Below are 21,009 nucleotides of genomic sequence, written 5' to 3'. Positions count from 1 at the left end.
AATTTCTAATGTGGAATTTTAATCTCGTCCAAAGAAGTTTTCCGAGAGAAGCTACAAAACTTTTATGTAAGTCACTTGAAAGCATCTTTCATTTTAGTTTTCTATCTCAGATCGATGGATTAACTTCAAGGATAATTCTTGAAAGAGGATTGGTATCCTCTCAAGACTTCCAAATTTTCTGCAAGATGACTAGTCCCCCACTTAGTATCCTGTCACTGATCCACTATGGCTATTTAAAAGAAAATGCTTTCCTTTGCACAGTTGAAGACTCTTAGTTATACTTAGGTTTTGTCCTGGAGTCTCCTGTGATTTCAAAAAAATACAAAGGCCTCTTTTGTCGTAAGTATTCAGTTGGTATTCTGACTCGAACTTTCCCCAAATAAGTTATTTGACATACTGACATACTGTATATGTATTTAAATGTTTAGACTCTTCAATTTATTACCAGAACTTTTTTTTATCATGTTAATGTTCACATGGACTTGAATTCAACGTAGATATAACAGTCTTAAAAGTGTAAATATGATTTGTAGACTAGGTCCTTTTGTCACAAAATAGTTTCATAAATTAATGATCTTGGCCACTCCTGCAGTATAGTACAACTTAGTTTATATTTATGTAGAAAAGGATGTATAATTTTATACTGAATGTGATGGAATTACTGTTGGAGAACTTTGATGTTTGCATTCATACTTTTTTTGACTTAAGTCTGGTAATCATTTTCTTGTTTAATAGGAAGACCTCTTCAAGATGTTGCTTATGGAATAAGTTTATTTTATCATCTTGAATTTAAAGATTTTGTTGCGTAGCATTAGGTGAAGTATTTGAAGTACTTTCTTTCGGTTGTGTTTCATGTTCGTAATTCTTGACCGTATATTTGCAATAGGAGATATTTTTGGTGATTGTAAAGATTATTTTTCAATATTAATCTTACCCGATAATCATGTAGCTGTCAACTCCGTTGCCCGACAGAATTCTACGGACGGGATACGCCAGCGATCGCTATACAAGAGGGGGGTGTACTCACCAGCGCCACCTGTGGCCAGGTACTGCAGTACTTCTTGTTGACACCACCTCAATTTTTCCTCTGTCGTGCTTCCGGCAAGACCTACATGGATACGCTTATAATTTTGGAGTCTTTGTTCACGGTTTTGGTGAAGTATTGCTCTGAGATTTCAGCTTTCGCTATACAGGAAGCTTTTCCCTTAGCTTAGATAGCTTTTGGATTAATTTTGATTTATGGTTTAACGATCTTTAGCTTTAATTTGGAATCCCCCTTGACTGTTCTCTGATTCAAGATGTCCGACCATTCTCAAGCTCCTCCCCAAAGACGATGTAGGACTTGTATTAGGCGGCTTCCGAAGGCCTCGGTTGATCCTCACACCGTTTGTTCCGACTGTAGGGGAAAATCCTGTCAGTTGGAAGATCGATGTGAGGAATGTGCCGGACTTTCGGAACTTGATTTTATTCGATTCCTCAAATATACCACTAAGTTAGAGAGAGAGAGAGTTAGGAGGAGTTCGGCTCGCTCTTTACTTTATTCCTCCCCCCATGATCCTCAACCTTTTCCTCCCCCTGTAGTGGCTACCCCCGAACCTACTATTAGTGCTCAGCCTGATATGTCAGATGTTTTACGTGCCATTCAGGCTTTAGGTGATAAAGTGGAGTCGGTAGTGAGTGACCACAAGTTCCTTTTGGCAGACGTCAAGGAACTTAAAGTGAAAAGTGCAGTGGGAAGTGGTAGTGCCAGTGCTGTGCCTAGTGCTAGTGTCAGTGTCAGTGTTGCGCGTGAGGATACTTCTGTGCGTGCCAGTCGTCCTCCCAGTCCGGGACCTCTTGCAAGCTCCCAAGCCCAGGGGAGAAGCAATGTCGAAGGGCAAAAGGGTTCGGCAGGCCTTGATCGGCGCACAGTAGTATCCTCAGTGGTTGCGGGCGTATCTTATAGAGATCGTCACTTCCACTCTCAGACGATTGAGCCCTTTATATCCTCGTCTGCAGAAGATTTTTCGGGGAGAAAACGCTGGACTCAGGCCTCAAGACCTCTTAAGCGTAAAGTCCAGACCGCGCGAGTCCAACAGCCAGGGTGTAGCCATTGGGCTAGCTCGGACTCGCCGCAGTCATCAGGTGACTGCACGCCTCCTAAGAGAGGTAAGGCGCTGCCTCAACAGACCTCAACTTCTGTTAAAGCTATGCCTCAACAGACCTCAACTTCTGTTGATCCTAAGATGGCTATGCTGCAGACTATGCAGTCGCAGCTTGCGGTGTTGATGCGGGAGTTTCAGGCAGAGAAGGTTAATACACCTCCTCCTGCGAACGCTCCTCCTCCTCTGCGCAGTACAATCTGCCAGACGTATGAGGTTGAGGTTCCTCAAGCTACCTCCATGCGTGAGCTGCCGCGTTGGGAGTTGCCAGATACCAGCGCTGTGCAGCAACCTCCACTTTCCTTGAGGCAGGAGCCTCTTACCACGCAGCAACCTCCTCAACAATGGGGGCAGGAGCCTTATGCCTTACAACCTCCTCTACCCTTGAGGCAGGAGTATCTTGCATTACAACCACCCTCGAGGCAGCAACCTCTTGAGGTACGACAACCTCTACCATCCTTGAGGCAGCCACCTCAACTCTCGCAGCAACCACCTCCACTTTCCTCGAGGCGAGAACCTCAACTCTCGAGGCAAGCACCTCAAGAACCTCAACTCGTGAGTCAAGAGCCTCTCTCTGCGCAGCCACCTCAACCCTTGAGGCAAGCGCAACTCTTGAGGCAGGAACCTCATGCTATGAGTCAGCCACCTCAACGCATGCATCTGCCACTTTCTCCTCAGCTTGAGCCTCTTCCCATTCAACTTGAACCGCAGTCTATGCAGCATGAGCCTCATGCTTTACTACAGTCGCCTCTCACCACGCTTGCTCCTCAGACCTCCGCAGAACCTCCTTCATCCCAGCCTCATGACTTTGTCATTACCAGCCCTCATCCTCTTCAACAGAGACTTGAGGATGAATCCGCAAGTGCGCATGCACCCGCTCTTCAGGATTCAGCCATTCAGCATACCGCTTTACCTCTCGCTTCTCAACCCTCAGGTGATGAGGTTTCTGAGGATGAAGCTGCTCACCTGGATGATCCTTCATCTGACGTGGAGGAACCCAAGTCATTGCCACCCTCCATTGACTTTCGCAAGGTCCTGGCTCTGTTCAGAGAGTTATACCCGGATCACTTTGTTTCTGCTACCCCTCGCTCTCCTCCATCCGAGTTCTCTCTAGGCATGCAACCTGTTAAGTCTGCCTACACTAAGCTCGTCTTCGCTAGATCTTCTAAGAGAGCTTTGAGAATGTTAGGGGATTGGTTGCAGTCCAAGCAGCAACTGGGAAAGACGTCTTTTATGTTTCCACCTCCTAAGCTGACGTCTAAGGCGGGCGTCTGGTATGCCACAGGAGAGGAACCAGGCTTGGGGGTCCCTGCCTCTGCCCAGGCTGACTTCTCAAGTTTGGTTGACTCTCCACGAAGGTCGGCTATGAGACGCTCTAAGGTCTGCTGGACCTTTTCTGACCTGGACCACTTCTTAAAGGGAGTCTTTCGCGCCTTTGAAATTTTTAATTTTCTCGACTTGTGCCTGGGGGCCTTGAGCAAGAAGACTGCCCCATCTGACAAAGACTCGGCCATGTTGATCATGTCCTGTATGGACAAAGCAATTCGCGATGGTTCCGGCGAACTTGCCTCTATGTTTGTATCGGGAGTCCTCAAGAAAAGGGAACAACTTTGCTCCTTCCTTTCCACTGGTATCACCTCTTGCCAAAGGTCACAGTTACTTTTTGCTCCTCTTTCTAAGTTCCTGTTTCCTGAGGATCTTATCAAGGAATTGTCTGCGGCTCTTATTCAGAAGGACACGCATGACCTTGTGGCCTCTTCAGCACGGAAGGCTAGGGTTGCTCCTTCAGTTCCTAGAACTTACCGCACCCCAGTGGCTGATACTCCTGCTACCAGATTTATTCCGCCCTTTCGTGGCAGAGCCCCCAGCCGAGGAGGTACCCGCCCAGACGGTCACAGGGGCAGGTCCAAGAAAGGTACCAAGTCTTCGAAAAGCAAACATTGACTCTCCTCCTCTCCAGACAGCTGTAGGAGCCAGACTCAAGATCTTCTGGCAAGCTTGGGAAAGAAGAGGTGCAGACGCCCAGTCTGTCAAGTGGCTAAGGGAGGGTTACAGGATACCATTCTGCCGCAATCCCCCTCTGACCACTTCTCCCATCAACCTCTCTCCCAACTACAAGGAAAAGGACAAGAGGCTAGCGTTACATCAAGAGGTGTCGCTCCTGTTACAGAAGGAGGCAGTGGTGATAGTCCGGGATCATCAATCCCCGGGCTTCTACAACCGTCTCTTTCTGGTGGCCAAGAAGACAGGAGGTTGGAGACCGGTGCTGGACGTCAGTGCGCTCAATGCTTATGTCACCAAGCAGACGTTCACTATGGAGACGACGAAGTCGGTCCTAGCAGCGGTCAGGCAGGAGGACTGGATGGTCTCGTTGGATCTGAAAGACGCCTACTTTCACGTCCCCATTCATCCAGACTCCCAACCTTTTCTGAGATTCGTTTTTGGAAAGGTTGTGTACCAATTCCAAGCCCTGTGTTTTGGCCTAAGCACGGCACCTATGGTGTTTACGCGTCTGATGAGGAATATTGCGAAATTCCTCCACTTGGCGGACATCAGAGCCTCCCTTTATTTAGACGACTGGCTGTTAAGAGCCCCCACAAGTCGTCGCTGTCTGGAGAGTCTCAGTTGGACTTTGGACTTGACCAAGGAACTGGGTCTTTTGGTCAACTTAGAGAAGTCCCAGCTTATTCCTTCCCAAACCATCGTTTACCTGGGAATGGAGATTCGGAGTCAAGCTTTTCGGGCTTTTCCGTCGGCCCCAAGAATCAACCAAGCCCTAGAGTGCATACTGAGCATGCTGAAGAGGAACAGATGCTCGGTGAGACAGTGGATGAGTCTAACAGGGACCCTATCATCGTTAGCCCTGTTCACCGAGTTAGGGAGACTCCACCTCCGCCCCCTTCAATTCCATCTAGCAGCTCACTGGGACAAGAATATGACGCTCGAAGCGGTCTCTATTCCTGTTACCAAAGAGATGAAGACTACTCTCATGTGGTGGAAGAGCAACATCCTTCTCAAGGAGGGTCTCTCGTTAGCTGTTCAGACCCCCAATCTTCATCTCTATTCGGACGCATCAGACTCGGGCTGGGGCGCGACCTTGGACGGACAGGAATGCTCGGGAACATGGAACAAGGAACAGGAAACGCTTCACATCAATTGCAAGGAGTTGTTGGCAGTACATCTGGCCTTAATGAACTTCAAGTCCCTCCTGCTAAACAAGGTGGTGGAGGTGAACTCCGACAACACCACAGCCTTGGCATACATCTCCAAGCAGGGAGGGACTCATTCGAGGAAGCTGTACGAGATAGCAAGGGACCTCCTCATTTGGTCGAGAAGTCTAAACCTCACGCTGGTAACGAGATTCATTCAGGGCAATATGAATGTCTCGGCAGATCGCCTCAGCAGGAAGGGTCAAGTCATCCCCACAGAATGGACCCTTCACAAGAACGTGTGCAACAGACTTTGGACCTTGTGGGGTCAGCCAACGATAGATCTGTTCGCCACCTCCATGACCAAGAGGCTCCCATTGTACTGTTCCCCAATTCCAGACCCGGCAGCAGTTCACGTGGATGCTTTTCTGCTGGATTGGTCCCATCTCGATCTATATGCATTCCCGCCGTTCAAGATCATCAACAGAGTTATTCAGAAGTTCGTCTCTCACGAAGGGACACGGCTGACGTTGGTTGCTCCCCTTTGGCCTGCAAGAGAATGGTTCACAGAGGTACTGCAATGGCTGGTCGACGTTCCCAGGACTCTCCCTCTAAGAGTGGACCTTCTACGTCAACCTCACGTAAAGAAGGTACACCCAAGCCTCCACGCTCTTCGTCTGACTGCCTTCAGACTATCGAAAGACTCTCTAGAGCTAGAGGCTTTTCGAAGGAGGCAGCCAGAGCGATTGCCAGAGCTAGGAGGATATCCACTCGTAGAGTCTATCAATCCAAGTGGGAAGTCTTCCGAAGCTGGTGCAGAGCCAATGCAGTTTCCTCTACCAATACCTCTGTAACCCAAGTTGCTGACTTCCTGTTACATCTTAGGAATGTTAGATCTCTTTCGGCTCCTACGATCAAAGGGTACAGAAGTATGTTGGCATCAGTTTTCCGCCACAGAGGCTTGGATCTTTCCTCCAACAAGGATCTACAGGACATCCTTAAGTCTTTCGAGACCTCTAAAGAACGTCGCTTGTCCACTCCAGGCTGGAATCTAGACGTAGTCTTAAGGTTCCTTATGTCTCCTAGATTTGAACCTCTCCAGTCAGCCTCTTTCAAAGACCTTACTCTCAAAACTCTTTTCCTCGTCTGCCTTGCAACAGCCAAAAGAGTTAGTGAGGTTCACGCCTTCAGCAGGAACATAGGATTCACATCCGAAACAGCAACATGTTCCTTACAGCTCGGGTTTTTGGCAAAAAATGAACTTCCTTCACGTCCTTGGCCTAGATCGTTCGAAATTCCTAGCCTTTCCAACATGGTGGGTAACGAGCTAGAGAGAGTTCTTTGCCCTGTCAGAGCTCTAAAGTACTATCTTAAAAGGTCAAAACCTATACGAGGACAATCAGAGGCCTTATGGTGTGCCATCAAGAAACCTTCGATGCCTATGTCCAAAAACGCAGTTTCGTATTACATAAGGCTTCTGATTAGAGAAGCTCATTCTCACATGAAGGATGAAGACCTTGCTTTGCTGAAGGTAAGGACCCACGAAGTGAGAGCTGTAGCCACTTCGATGGCCTTTAAACAGAACCGTTCTCTGCAGAGTATTATGGATGCAACTTATTGGAGGAGCAAGTCAGTGTTTGCATCTTTTTATCTCAAAGATGTCCAGTCTCTTTACGAGAACTGCTACACCCTGGGACCATTCGTAGCAGCGAGTGCAGTAGTAGGTGAGGGCTCAGCCACTACATTCCCTTAATCCCATAACCTTTTTAACCTTTCTCTTGAATGCTTTTATTGTTGTTTTTTGGGTTGTTACGGTAGGCTAAGAAGCCTTCCGCATCCTGTTTGATTTGGCGGGTGGTCAATTCGTTCTTGAGAAGCGCCTAGGTTTGAGGTTGTGTAGAGGTCCTTTAGTATGGGTTGCAGCCCTTTATACTTCAGCACCTTAGGGTTGTTCAGCCTCCTAAGAGGAACGCTGCGCTCAGTAAGGAAGACGAACTTATTAAAGGCAGAGTAATGGTTCAAGTCGACTTCCTTACCAGGTACTTATAATTTCATTGTTATTTTGAATAACTGATAATATGAAATACGGGATACTTAGCTTACTGATATACATGTACACTGGTTTTCACCCACCTCCCTGGGTGTGAATCAGCTACATGATTATCGGGTAAGATTAATATTGAAAAATGTTATTTTCATTAGTAAAATAAATTTTTGAATATACTTACCCGATAATCATGATTTAATTGACCCACCCTTCCTCCCCATAGAGAACCAGTGGACCGAGGAAAAATTGAGGTGGTGTCAACAAGAAGTACTGCAGTACCTGGCCACAGGTGGCGCTGGTGAGTACACCCCCTTCTAGTATAGTGATCGCTGGCGTATCCCTTCCGTAGAATTCTGTCGGGCAACGGAGTTGACAGCTACATGATTATCGGGTAAGTATATTCAAAAATTTATTTTACTAATGAAAATAACATTTTTCCCCCAGCACATTTTGCAGTATATTTTTTTTGAATTGCTCCAACAGCCTTAATTTTTGTCATAGAGAGGTCAGGTTGGTCTCATTCTCTTGGAAAATGCCAGAATTTTCTCAAAAAATTATCAGAAATATGAAAAAAAAAATTTTTATAGCATTTTTTTGCAAGGATGTACCGGTACGTCCATGGGGATAAAAGGATAAGTTTTGTGAAACGTACCAGTACGTCCTTTTGGGGTAAAAGGGCTAATTGTTCAGTACGAGTATTCTAACCTTGTCTGACGTAAATAACGTCAAAGATGTAGTCTCGTTACTTTGATTTTGGTCCTGCGACAATTTCTGTTTATGTTTTCCCAGTTGTGTTTTGAAAGTTTGGATCTGTACTGTGAAATCAACTCAAATTCTATCAATACTGTGTATGGCATTATAATCTTCTGACTTATTTACATTTCAGTTTGTAGTAAATTCTATAATACAAAGTTTAGAAAATTGAAGTATTTTATTTTTACTGGAATAAACTTACTCTGATCTTTTATGAAACTTTAGCATACAGTATGTAATTCTGTTAAATTTTCCTGTTTTTAAATCTTTCGGTATTTATACTACTGACAGAATTGCAAAATATTTCTTGGAGGGTTGTATAAAAATGGACTAGCATCTTTCTTAAATTGCAGAACTTGCACGAGTCATCGATGCTTGATGTTGGAAATACGCTGAACTTGTTAGACGCGTTTCGAGAACGACGAAGAATTTTAAGACATAAACATAACTCATTTACATGTCCATGTGATATTACGGCAATAAGGTATTTATCTTTATAATTGTTATCATTATCATTATTACTTGCTGAGCTACAATCCTATTTGGAGAAGCAAGATGCTATAAGCTCAGGGGCCCCAACAGGGAAAGTAGCCTAGTGAGGAAAGGCAACAAGAAAAAGTAAAATATTTTAAGAACAGTAACAACATTAAAATAAATATTTCCTATATAAACAATAAAATCTTTAACAAAACAAGAGTATGAGAAATAAAATAGAATAGTGTGGCCGAGTGTACCCTCAAGCAAGAGAACGTTAACCCAGGACAGTGAAAGACCATGGTACAGAGGCTATGGCACTACCCAAGACTAGAGAACAGTGGTTTGATTTTAGAGTGACCTTCTCCTAGAAGAGCTGCTTACCAAAGGTAAATGGTCTCTTCATTAGTTATTTAAGACATAGACATGACTGTGGTTTACGTGTCCGTATGATATTATGGCGATAAGGTATAAAACACTTGGGCATAGAGCTTCCTGCTTTTTCAACTAGGGTTGTAGCTTGGCTAATAAAAATTATAATATCTAGGTAAGCTAAATGTATTGATGAACTACTTGTATATGCTTTTTCTTGTGAGGTATCTTTTTGGAGAACAAAGAATGATTTTCGAGTAAGACGAAAGGTTTGCCTTAGTTTTTCCAAATTCCATCTTTGGAAATGGAAGTTACGACTGCATCATAGAACAGATTTCTTTGTCCAGTGGGCTCTGTTACGTATTATTTGGCCGAACTTCCGACATTAATGTTAATGTTCGTGATTTATGTTTGTGCGATATGGTTGTCAAATTGTTCTGTCCAAATACACTTTCTTTTCAGGTCTAAAGATTTGTCACATGCTTACAAGATGTTGGTGTTGCATTTAAGTCAGAGGAAGTATTTATGTTAGAGTGCATGGTATTTGAAGTACAGCAGCATTGTTGAATTTTTGTACAAATGTTTTTTTTTTAAATGGTTTTAGCAAGTCAGTATTCCTCCTCATCATCATCATCATCATCATCATCATCTCCTCCTACGCCCATTGACGCAAAAGAGCTTCGCTTAAATTTTACCAGTCGTCTCTATCTTGAGCTTTCAAATTCATTCATCTTCGCCTACTTCAAGCTCCATAGTGCTCAGCCATGTAAGCCTGGGTCTTCAAACTCTTCCAGTGCCCTTTGGAGCCCAGTTGAAAGTTTGAACTAATCTCTCTTTGGGGTGCAAAGAGCATGCCCAAACCATCTCCATCTACCCTTCACAATGATCTCATCCACATACGGCACTCGGGTAATCTCTTGTAGTTTCATTTCTAATCCTGTTTAAAGGTCACTCATGAATGGCAGAAGCAAGGGACAATGACATTGCCCTATCAAGCATGACAATACCCTAGAGACTAACTATATATACATATGATCAGGGCCCAAGCCCTTTCTCCACCCGAGCTAGGACCAAGGAGGGCCAGGCAATGGCTGCTGATGACTCAGCAGATAGACCTGTAGGCTCCCCCAACCCCCCAACCCCCTCTCCTTAGCTCACAAGGATGGTAAATTGCAGTGACCAAAGGAACTAACGAGTTTGAGGGGAACTGGAGCCCTTGTCTTGCGATCACCAGTCATGGACGTTTCCCTGCCATTCAACTCTGAATATTCTTCTGGGGGTTTTGTTCTTAAATCTACAAAATCTGTTGTATATTGTTTCATTGTCATACCACGACTCATGTCCATACAGTAACACCGATCTCACTAAAACTGGGGTTTGGTTCTATAAAAGCCTTTTATCTTTTTAGTGAATGAATTTAATTAATCTTTAGAGGTATTTAGGAACACAAACAGGAGCATAATTTTATAACCTTACTTGTAATGGTTTGGTACCAAGGAGACTAAACTATGGGACTTCAATTGAAGTGTGTGAGTTAGCTATATAAACATCAAGGAAGGTTCGTAGAAATTAATGGAAGGAGCCTTTGTAGGGTGACGGCCAGATCCCGTAGAAAACGGGAATATTCTGAACTGTGGCCGTCGTTCTAAAAACGATTTTGGCGGGAGAAGCTAACGTTAAAAAACCCACCTAACCTATGCTAAAAGCCGTGACCTTACCCAGGGGGGCTTCGCCCCCCAGGACCCCCCCCCCCCCCTTTACACATCAGTTTCCTTACCTACGAGTACGACGGGAGAAGCTAACGTTAAAAAACCCACCTAACCTATGCTAAAAGCCGTGAGCTTACACAACATATTTAAGATCCGTAGACCATTTCCAAAAGTTTTTATTCTATACAAGATAACAGTCGGAGCGATAATAAGCAAATTAGGACGCTTGGCCGTAGCGCTACAAACTACCCTAATGGAATTTTGGTCAAATATATTTGCATTTACCTGATGTTCATATACACGTGCCCACTTCCCTCCCCACTGGCTAATGATGTCGAGAGAATAGGTTATTAGTTTCGACTTTGAGACTAAATTGGGTTACCACTAGCCATCAGATGTCACCTTGGTTCGCAAGAGGGAAAAAAAGGGGAAATTCTGAGGGTTTGGGGTTATTCGATATTGGGTCTGCTCCAAGGACAAAGCAATGTGAACATCAGTTGAGTATGGAAATGATAGACTTTGATATAATAGCCATCTTTGACATATTGCAAGGACTTTCATCTTTTTCTTCAAACACACCAATTACTGAAGTACATTTTTCAATGCTTATGTGAAGGGGAGGAACTTTATAATCAGATCTCAACATTTCATTCGTTAACTGGATTTTATTGGGATTTTCAATTTGATTGTTCAAAATATTAGTAAACAGATTTGTGAAGTATTAACCCTTTTACCCCCAAAGAACGTACTGGTACGTTTCACAAAAGCCATCCCTTTACCCCCATGGATGTACCGGTACGTCCTTGCAAAAAAATGCTATAAATTTTTTTTTTTCATATTTTTGATAATTTTTTTTTAAAAATTCAGGCATTTTCCAAGAGAATGAGACCAACCTGACCTCTCTATGACAAAAATTAAGGCTGTTAGAGCAATTTAAAAAAAATATACTGCAAAATGTGCTGGGAAGAAAATAACCCCTTGGGGGTTAAGGGTTGGAAATTTCCAAATAGCCTGGGGGTAAAAGGGTTAAGAGTATTAAAATTTTCAGAGTCTAAAACCATCTGATGCTCTGTGTTGAGTTTCCGTTCACCCACAATTAATAACTATTAAAATACGTGAATGCACAAACTCCGATACATGTGACACACACTGTCATTGGTACAACACTGAACAACCAGTGTGTGTACAACAAAATGCATCCAACAGTCTGCATCAAGGCCCAGGAACCAGCCAGACCAAAATGATTCTGACTGTTAGAAAACAAACAGGCCAATGAAGAACAAACGGTAATTTTCACACAATAACACTACCAACAACCAACGAGTAGTTAAGGGTGCGAATGAGCAACCTTTACACTCTGCCTTATTGTAAACTAGAAAATAAGCAAGCAATGATTTGCATTCAATCGTTCTTCCATGTAATTATGATGGCCGTTAGTGGTTACGTGGATGCCAAATGTAGTCCTTTTAGTCAGCCGGGGTAAACTTGCGGCACGTGACGTGTTGTGAGTCACCCAAGGCTTTCTAGGTTACCGAAATATATCTAATTATACCAGTAATCATCTTTATTATCATTAGGAACTAGTGAAAGATATGCCAAAATTATATAAACTCACAGTGTAAGACAAATAGAGCAAGGAGGAATTGCTAAAATAAATTGGTATATTATTGTTATTATTACTATCCAAGCTATAACCCTAGTTGGAAAAGCAAGATGCTATAAGCCCAGGGGCTCCAACAGGGAAAAATAGCCCAGTGAGGAAAGGAAATAAGGAAATAAATAAATGAAGAGAACAAATTAACAATAAATCATTCTAAAATAAGAAACAACGTCAAAACAGACATGTCATATAATAAACTATCAACAACATCAAAAACAAATATGTCATAAATAAACTATAAAAAGACTATGTCCGCCTGGTCAACAAAAAAGCATTTGCTCCAACTTTGAACTTTTGAAGTTCTATTGGGCAATATTTCTTGGGTGTGTTTATTATCAAGGTGCCCACACTCACTTGGATAGAGTAAAATGTGGCCCCCAATTGACCAACAGTTGCCCATGCCTAGTCTAGGTGGTGATGTCATTATATTTATGTAGTTTAATCTTGATCACTGTCTCATTACAGTAGGAGTCTTTGTTGTTTTGTTTTCTTTTTTGGTAGATTGGTTTATCTTTTCGAATTTGATTCGTGACAACAATTAATGAAATCTTAATGAATTATTATTTCAGTTTCGGAGAGCCACCAGGCAAGGAATGGAAAATTGCGTAGACTTCATCTTTAGTCTGGACAGCCTCTCTGACGAGAAGATTAGAAACTCGCAAGATTCAAGCAAGTACCTTTATCCTTCAAGCAAGGATACTGCTTAGTTATTCTCAAGAATTTGCCTGCAGGTATGTATGGAAGTACTTGCACAGAAACTTTCTTTGTTCCCACACAGATATGAACCTTTGTCCTTTCATAGAGTATGTTTTCTGCATGGCTGGAAACTGGTCAATAAGATCTTACAACGAGGAGTCGGTAGTCACTGGCCACCATCATACTGAGTAACCACTTTGTTTTCAACGCCCTCAACTGACTTAAGTTCTTCTTGTAGGTTGGCCAGGGCACCAGCCACCCATTGAGGTACTACTGCTAGAGAGTTATTGGGTCTTTTGACTGGCCAGACAGTACTACATTGGATCCCTCTCTCTGGTTATGGCTTATTTTTCCTTTGCTTACACAGACACCAAATAGTCTGGCCTATTCCTTTCAGATTCTCCTCTGTCCTCATACACCTAACAACACTGAGATTTCCAAACAATTATTCTTTACTCAAGAGATTAACTACTGTACTGTAATTGTTCAGTGGCTACTTTCCTCTCGGTAAAGGTAGAAGACTCTTTTGCTATGGTTAGTAACGCTTCTAGGAGAAGGACACTCCAAAATCAAACCATTGTTCTCTAGTCTTGAGTAATGCCTTAGCCTCTGTACCATGGTCTTCAATTTTGTTGGATTAGAGCTCTCTTGCTTGAGGGTACACACTATTTATCTAATCTCTCTTCCTCGTGTTTTTTGAAGTTTTTATAGTTTATATAGGAAAGATTTCTTTTAATATTATTACTGTTATTGAAATGTTTTATTTTAATTATTCATTACTTCTCTTGTAGATTTTTATTTCCTTATTTCCTTTCCTCACTAGGATATTTTTCCCTATTGGATCCCTTGGGCTTATAGCATGCCTCTTTGCCAACTAGGCCTCTAGCTTAGATGGTAATAATAATGATGATAATAAGAGGAATGTTCTAGCAGACACGCTCAGTCATCAGGGATGGAAAGGTTTCTTGTTCGATTGGCGTCTCTGTTGACTGACCTGTTCGCCACTCTTTTAAACATGAAAACGCTTTTGTTCGGGTCGCCACTTCCAGAACTGTGGGCGGCATTCAAAGGTGCCTTCCAATCCGCCTCAAAGAAAGCTGTGGATAATGTTTAGTAGTTATTTTGAAGTTTCTATCCTCTTGTTATTTTCAAGTTTTTATAGTTTATATGTGAAAGATTTATTTTAATGTCATTGTTCTTAAACTTCTCTTGTACTTTTTCCTTATTTTCTTTCCTCACTGGGCTATTTTCCCTGTTGGAGCCCTTGGGCTTATGGCATCCTGCTTTTCTAACTAGGGTTGTAGCTTAGCAAGTAACAGTGATAATAATAAACCCATCTTGACACTAAAGTATTTGACGTATCTTTCAGCCCAAACTGGGACTTTTTACATCCACAGTTCCAAGGATTAGAACTACAGTAGAAGGTTTAAATGAGATGTAGCGATGGTATTACCCCTCTGCAGGATACCAGATGGCCATTTTTATATTTGTTTTCTGGGCTCAACCTGTGCCGGCCAGTGAAATGCTCCTATAGCACAATTTCTAAGGAATATAACTGCTAAATATTACCAGAGAAAAAATGTATAGGAATGCTAGGTTGAACTAGCTCGCTCACCTATTGGTGTCGGTATAAACTGGGGCGAAATATACCAGAGGTCTCGTACCATTTAGACATCTCCTCCTCGAAATCCCTCAAAAGTGAGGTGCGGTTCAACCTCCCCTGCCGCGCAGACCAGTACTACTAACTCTACCCACGCTTGCCCATCACTCCTTTTTAGCACCAGTTCCAAATCGGTCGATTGTGTTTTTCTCGGTGTACTTTTGGATTATTACCTTTCCTACGCATCGATGGCGGAATCTCAAGTTACTCCAACGAAGTTAAGTACTTTATCCATGAGTTTTAAGCGTGAATGGGCAGTGTAGCCTTGTTTTTATTAATTGAGAAGTGTTTTATTGTGAACGGCGTCCCCGTTCTAACCGTTCATGGTTTCACGGCCCTGCCCTTTCTCGCTAGTTCGTTCGTTATTTCTTTCATCATGCTATTCGTTCGAACTTTTAGGAGATTTTTCCTTTACACCGATTATATGCTTTCATCTTAGCGTATCATTATTATTTTACTACGGTATCGGTGTTAGCGTATCATTAAGGTGTTCTGTTATGTTGGCATGCCTGCCTTCGTGCATGTTAGTGGATAGCGTTCCCAAAGAATTGTTTCGCTGGTTTTCTAGGAGCATTTCACTTGATGTTATAAGTCTATCGGTTTTTATTACGCTCCACATAGTTTTACGTTTTGGTTCGAGTGGGACTCTCGCGTAGCTTTATTGTGTTACTGTTCGATATCTACCCGCTTCAGTAGCAAGGTTGGTACCACTGTTTTCCATCTCCAAGATGGCGTCATGCTCCCTCCCTTGCCACTCGCTCGAGTCCCTCTCTCGCCATATTAACTTTGTATGCCTAGCCTTTTTTACGTGATTATGCTTTTATTCATTTATTACTGTTAAGTAATTATGCAATTCATATTGTTTTTATTGTTACACTCCGTTATGATTATATTTTTGGGTTTTTCATGTTATGTTGAGGGGATCTCCAGTTGGTAGCCCTGTCTACCACCAGCTGTCCTTGTGATCCCCCTGTATACCCCCCCACCACCCCTCCCAGAGTACGCCTCTCCTCTTCTCGATGGTTGTTGGTTATGACATACGGGCCAAGTATGCTTGTTCCTCAGTCTTCCCTCAACGTTCCGACATATTGAGGACCGAGAGTATCTCACGGGGTGCTACATAGTCTCATTCATCCCGGGCGGCTCTCGTCTCCCCCCTCCCGTCGTCTCGATTGGCCATCAGTCGGGGGAGGGGGAGAGCCGGGACCGCCGGGAACTATATCACATGTGATTAGTCGGTATACCTATGCCTTCTTGGTACGGCTTTTGCTTTTAGCTTATGGTTGTTAGAATGAGACCTTATCTATATTAGGAGTGTCCCCATCATACGGTACCTCCTGCCATTATCGTCCGTATAGGACTTATTATTATCCTACATCATAGTATTCTACACGAATCATTACCTTCGTCCCAGTACGTCCGGTAGTGTTGATTGGTGGATCCCTTGGCTCCTCCAGCACTCTCCCACCGTACCCTCCCGTCATCAGACATCGGGGCCTCCGGGCTTACAATACTGCAAGATCTGATGACACTGACACAGTTTATGATTCCTACTCTCCCTACGGGAACCCTATACTCTTATGGACGTTAATGTTTAAGATCATAACTGGAGTTTTTCTGCCATCACCTTCCCCCAGGAAGTCCTGCCGCAATTGCAAAGAGACGTTCAGTTACAACTGCTGGTGTGAGCAGGGTGGTTGGTCCAACTCTCGCTCTCCCTTCGCTAAGTAGCTAAAAGTTTTACAGCTAGTTCCAGCTGTTGCCAAAAGGCATCTCCAGTGTAAAGAGATCCAGGATTGTATAGTTTGGAAAAATACAAATTATTTGCAAATTTGTCATTTTAGCATAATTATTACTATTAGAAGCCAAGGGGCAAAAGCAAATAGCCACTAGCCCAAGGGACCAAATAGTTGACAGTCTGGTGCAGTGAATAAATAGGAATGTAAAGAATAAACTATATAAAAGAAAAATGAGTTTATTTTAAGATAGATAACAATGTTTAATAAATAAGCATTATAAAAACCAGGAAATGAAACATCGTCAACAGAAAAAACATTTGTACTAAGTTTGAACCTGTAAATATCTGCTGATTTAGTTGCAGGGGCAGTAGTTGATTGGCTTGGTCACAGCCTAAATAAAGCTTAGAGAATAATATACAGCATTAAGCCTTTTGAAACAATGCTGGTGACTTTGTCTCTTTTTGAAAGTAATACTGGATGATTCTACCTGCTTCTTGTACTGTAGTGAAGTTATGAATGTTAGCAGGAAGGAAGAATCAAAATCCAGTCTACTTGTATTGGAATGTGAAGCCATGCAATTATTTAGAAGTAATTTTGTACGGAGATAGCTTTTTTTGTTTGTTGAATATAAGTATAGTAATAAGGTAGAAAAGTATCATTATTTTTTAAGAATTTTTTGATTTTCTTGATGTACTGTAATCTCTTTTATGATCTTAGTGATTAGTTTAGGTTATATAAGTTTCATTGGATTGTCCTTGAGAGGAGAATCTTCATTAAAATATCTAAATATTTGGTTTCTCTTTCATTTCCACAATTGCTCTTCTGAAACATTTCAGTCTGCATTGGCTTTTCTGGAGAGAGAGTTTCTCGTTAAATGATTTTACAGCATTCTTAGTACAGTACTGTATTCAGGTTTCACAAGAATGAGTTAAGATTTAAAGATATTTTGCTGAGTAATATTCCAAGTCCCAGGGCTGGGCCTTCTGGGTAAAATCCATAACCCAATTTATTTAAGAATAAATTCTACAGGTTTCAGTATTAATGTGAGTTTAGCAAATTGAATATCTGATGTTATTAATTAAGTTTACAGTATATTAATTGTATTTGTGGTACAGAGCAATAATCATGTCCAGAGGCTGTCATGGTTTGGTTTTGGACATTCAATTTGTTTGGGCTCATAGCTCACCCTAATGTTAACTGTACTAAGTGCAATCATTTGGGTTTAATTTCGGGTCTAGTTTGTTGTCGGTGTTAGCATAGGGAAAATGGAAGACTGAAGGATTAAATTAAATATTTTTTCATGTATCTTTTAAGAAATGTTTGTTTTTTCCATCACTTTATACAAACCTTCGCTATTTATAGGGATATTACTTTCGGCAAGGCTGGAAAATGAGCTATAAGACTTTTAACGAGGGTTAGGCTAACTACTCTCATTACGCTAGTTAGTGGGGGTAGGGGGGCGGTTTGCTTGCTACTGCTCCCTCTCACACACCGGTGATTAAGCTCACTTTGGTTTTGGCTCGTTGTCGTTCTTCATCCTCACCAAGTTATATTTTGGACTGCCATTAATGGTTTTTGTTTGTTCTCTCTCTTTAATAGTACGTGTTTTTGTTGACTTTACCACCTTGTGCACCTGCCCTGGACTTGAAGGCTGGCGGTTCCTTCATGTCGGCCGTGGTCACCGACCTCCACACCCTTTGTGCCACCTGGAGAGGTCAACGGTGTGATTGTGGTAATGAGTGTCGGGAGTGAGCTGGCTCCCAGTGGGAAAGGTTTGGGCGACGGCGGAAGAAGTAGTCAAAGCGGGATATTTCTCTTTCCAAGGTTTCGTTCTTCCCCTCGGTATGTTCTCTCATAGAGACTCCTCTTCGGAGAACTGCTGATCTAGGTGACCTTACTGATCCCACGTCTCAGCGCTCGCCCTCCGCTTCACCTGAGAGGTTGTCCTTGACCATAGGTGAAAAGGTGCCTCTTCAGCTCTTGAGCCTTGTCTTAGCAGCCGCCCCCGAAGAGGAGCCTCCGCTTTAGTGGTCTTCTGGCCCTCAACCTTCGCCCATTCCTGGTGATTATCCTGACGAAGCTGCCACTAGTCCTCGGCCGTTGACTTCTGTGGATCGTTTGCGATCCCTATTAGTGGATGTTCACCCTTCCAAAGGGCAGATCCTTGGTCCAGTTCAACCTTTCTGCCAACCTGCCGTCATCCTTCCTGTCTCCTGTACATCATCCGGATGTTCTTCCAAAGCGTTCAGCTGCACACCAACACTCTCTAGCTCACCAGGGCCCTGCAGTGCACCAGTGTTCTCCAACAGTATGTCAGCGCCAGCCTGTATTCCAACGCTTTCCAGATCGTCTTCGCTCTCCACCAATGTGAAGTTCGCTTGGCCACCAGCCTTTTCTTGCTCGTCCTCAGCACCTTCCAACGCACCAGCGATCTATCGATCTCCGGCGCTTTCAGCGTAGCACCTCCGCTCCAAAGAGTAGCGCTCGCCAGCCAATCTACACTCGCCAGTGCAACTGCACTCTCCAACTCAAGCTCTAGAGCGCTCAACAAGACATCAGTTCTCCCATGCGCAGTCTCAGTCCCCAGCTCTCCTGCACGAAAGTACTTTCCAAACCAATAGCGCTCTCCTGCGTGCCAGCGCTCTCCTGCTCGTCAGCGCTCTCCTGCGTGCCAGCGCGCTCCTGCTCGCCAGCGCTCTCCTGCGCGCCAGCGCGCTCCTGCGTGCGAGCGCTCTCCTGCGTGCCAGTGCTCCCCAGCGTGCTAGTGCTCTCCTGCACACTCACTAGAAACTGCACACCAGCATAATCCTGCGCAGGGCTTACTGCGCCCCAGCGCTATCCCACGCACCAGCACTCTTCTGCACACAAGCTCTCTCTACAGATGCAGCCAGTCACTCAAGGGATGTCCGCAACCCACTCCGAGAAGAGCTCTTGGGGGTGGAAGAAGGAGGCTTTGCTGCCAGTTCAATGTCGGAGGGAGAGCAGAAAGTGTCGCAACATGCATTCTGGCAGTTTCAGACTCTCTTGAAGGTTCTCAATTTGTTTACCAACCCAGAGATACTCCCTCGAGAGGGCAAAGACCAATGCCGCCTTGCTTTGGTCTCAGGAGCTGAAGGGTGCCAGGGCTAAGATTACCCTACAGTCTTCTGTGGTTGGTGTGTGGAAGGGGTAATACTCCTCTCGATGCCACCATTCCAGCAGTAGCAGAGTTCTTCGTGTATTTACGTGAAGAAATGCGCCTGTCAGTCATGGCGGTAAAAGGCTATCGCTCAGCCTTAAGCCTCGCCTTTAGACTGAATGGAATGGTCATTTCTTTATTGCTAGAACTTTCCTTACTCATACAGAGTTATAAACTTACCTGTCCTCTGTCTGAAGTAAGACCTCTCCCATGGAACGTGGTTCGAGTTGTCAGGTCTCTAAAGAGACCTCGTATAAATCATTATCACCACCTAACCTGGAAGATGGTGTTCCTGATAGCTTTGGCTTCGGCCAAGTGAGTCAGTGAACTTCATGGTCTCTCATACAACATCTCCCATTCAAGGGGAGGGGAGAGAGGTAACGTTCATCTTCGTCCCTGTGTTTGTTGCTAAGACTCAGAACCCGGGAGTAGCGAATCCTCGATTCGACTCCTTCTGGATTTCGAGTCTTCGTTCTGTAACAGATGACCCTGATCATCTCTAACTCTGCCCAGTGAGGAGTTTTGGGCTTTACCTTAAGAGAACAGCCGCAGCCCGTCCCCATGTGCCTGCACTCTTCGTCAGTACAGGGAGGACCAAGAGGAGGGTCACCAAGAACACCCTCTCAGCATGGATTTGCAAGGTCATAGACCATGCGCTGAATCCTTCACGTCGCCCCAGAGCTCATGATGTCAGGGGCGTAGCTACATCCCTGGCATTCAAGAGGAACTTCTCAGTGACAGGTTCTTCAGGCTGGAGTGTGGAAATTTAAGAACACTTTCACAGCCCACTGTCTGCAAGATATGACCCACAGGAGGCTCGATACATTTCTATTGGCCCTGTGTTTGCTGCACAATAGCTGGTATAAAATGCACGCTCCTTATTGGACAAGTATCAGAAGGTTGAGGACACTGTATCCTGTTTTAGTCAGTATGAATTCTTTTCTTCATCGTGTTCTCTCTTGGGGAAAGCAGCATCCTTGGTTTTCTGCATAAGCTGACCTCAAACCACAGCAGGTAAACCATGCTCCCTTGTGTACCTAGTATAAAGGTAATACTGTTGCGTCCCCATACCCTAGTGAGGTGGTATTGGGAAAGTCTTGGTTACAACAGTTTTTACTACAAAATAACTTTTACGTGGATGGTCACACTGCTAAATATCTCAACATATAGCTTGCGTAGGGCGTGTTGTGACCGGGGCACCACCTGCCCTGAGTGTTGGAGGTGGTCTGCCTCACAGTGGAAGTGCTTTGGACATAGGTGCAAGAAGTCTAAGAGAGATTCTTTGTCTTGAGGGTGTTCCTCGAAGTCGAAGAAACTTCGGGCTTCTTAATTCCACCCCCCCCCCTCCCGTCCAATCTCTTCCCGAATCTCCCCGATCTCTTCCCATATCTCCTGCTCGATCAGTCTCCTGGGAAACGGTCAAGCATAAGC

At 43.8% G+C, this 21,009-nt stretch overlaps 1 protein-coding gene across 2 annotated transcripts in view; it reads left to right on the top strand.

The window, feature by feature from the left end:
• Window positions 1–21,009, top strand: part of LOC137619757 (zinc finger protein 91-like) — a 152,327-nt gene that overhangs the window by 93,857 nt on the left and 37,461 nt on the right. For both annotated transcript variants that reach the window (XR_011039976.1, XM_068350063.1), the window contains exons 2-3: window positions 8,444–8,574; window positions 12,875–13,036. The gene's annotated coding sequence lies outside the window, so the exon portion shown is untranslated. The remainder of the gene's footprint in view (window positions 1–8,443; window positions 8,575–12,874; window positions 13,037–21,009) is intronic.

This window comes from Palaemon carinicauda, chromosome 26 (assembly GCF_036898095.1).
Source record: "Palaemon carinicauda isolate YSFRI2023 chromosome 26, ASM3689809v2, whole genome shotgun sequence".
NCBI lineage: Eukaryota > Metazoa > Arthropoda > Malacostraca > Decapoda > Palaemonidae > Palaemon > Palaemon carinicauda.
This window is presented reverse-complemented; position numbering and strand designations above follow the sequence as displayed.